Raw genomic sequence first — 1,933 nt, 5'->3', positions numbered from 1 at the left:
AGGACCAATCCCAGGAATATCAACCGATGTCCATGCAAATATAACGATATTCTTGTGTCAGAGAACAATTAATCTACCCTTCAAAGGTTCTTGGATCGAAGCTCCAGCGTAGTGATCCTATCTGGTTTTTCAGGTTACAAAGTGATAAAAATCAAATCCTCTGTTGGCCTTCCTTACTAATCATTGGTATTTCAAACTTTCATGCATTCTATTGAGAGGACTTGCCCCCTATTTGTTTTGGCCCCTAACACAGCTACATAACATCTTTTAGCCATTCTACGGTCTCCTTTTTCATTCCATGTAGAAAAATTTGATCTTGACATGATGATTAAAGGCTGTGGCGTTAAAGGCATGTAGTTCGGTCCGTCCAAGAATATCATTCCATGTGGAAGTTCGGCATTTGTGTGGCCTCTCAGGGGTCTTCTATCATAATCATGGGCAATTGAATCGACCCTTCCACCTTGAATTTGACTTCATTGAATTCATGATCGTCTTGTCAGAAGGTATGAATTGGGGATCGGCATTATCTCGCCTTCAAGAACACATCATGGAATAAGATATCCACATAGGTCCCAATGTTTACCCAAAATCTTTTAACTTCAAAAATAATCTATCATAGGTATCATGATCTTCGGGACGTCAAGGAGGGACATCACCCCTTCAATATCTAAATTATTAAAGGCTACATCAACTTCAGCCTTGCATGTTTTGGAGCTTTGCCAATTATAAGGATGAGTCCTCGAGCATAAAACTTCCTTGAATTTCTTGAAGTCCAAGTGGTTGTTAGTCCTTCAAATATGTTAGGTATGAATACAACACAGAGGGGGGGTGAATGTGTTTTGGCTTAAATGTTTGATTTTTTATCGACTTAGGCTTTAGCAGTTGGTAGTTGTTAATGATTTAGTAGAATGGATGTTGAACATAAATAGCTGTGCAAATATGTAAAACAAAGATCATCAAAACTCACTTAATTTTATATTAAAAATCAAGCAGTGTTTTGCTACAAAATCTCATTGTTCTTGTTTTAGAACTTAGCTTCTTTCTTGAGAGAGAACACACAATTTTCTATTCTGATTGTTCTAGTTAACTAGAGGACCAGTGTTAACTTTATAACTCAGTTAACTGCTGGTTTACACGGTGGATAATAAACATGCTATTAGCTTTTCTAAACTGTCACTTGTCATTTCTATTTATAGAAAAGCAAATCTTCCATTTCTGGCTTAGCATATCTTTAGCTTCCCGTGATTACTTTAATCTCCTCTGTCAGTTAATCTTTTCCATTGATCTTGCACATCTCTCAAGCTGCTTTTTGTAGACTTGTCAATCCAACTGTGTGAATTATTTGTTGATTTGCAACCTTGGATATTAAACTGTTCTGTAATTCTGTACTTAGAGAAATTTCTTCACTTCGAGATCTCCATTAAGCTGTAGAGAACTCGACATCTCGATAGGCATGTTGGCTTGTCGATATCTCTGAAACTTCATTGTTAACTTGACTTATCGACAACTCTGAGTTCTCTAGTGAATTTTGGTTTATCGATAACTCAGAGTTCTCTAATGGACTTTGGCTTATCGATAACTCAGAGTTCTCTAATGAATGTATACTTGTCGATATCTCTGAGTTCTCGAATGGGAAATTCCTGAGTTCTCTATACCCGGTGGATATTGCTTATCCGTCGTGTAGTGATGGCTTATCCATCGAGTAGACATTGCTCATCCGTCGAGTAGTGAAGGCTTATCCGTCGAGTAGACATTGCTCATCCGTCCAGTAGATATTGCTCATCCTTCGGGTAGATGTTATTCATCCGTCGATACTCTCTGGAGTTTAAATGACTTCTTGATATGTCATTTTGGAGTTCTCGAATGATTTCTCTATAACACTAATTCTATGACTTGTAGAGATCTTGACTTAGAATGTTTTACACTAAACAGA

Source organism: Apium graveolens, chromosome 8, assembly GCF_009905375.1.
Source record: "Apium graveolens cultivar Ventura chromosome 8, ASM990537v1, whole genome shotgun sequence".
Lineage (NCBI taxonomy): Eukaryota > Viridiplantae > Streptophyta > Magnoliopsida > Apiales > Apiaceae > Apium > Apium graveolens.
Note: the sequence above shows the minus strand (reverse complement) of the source record.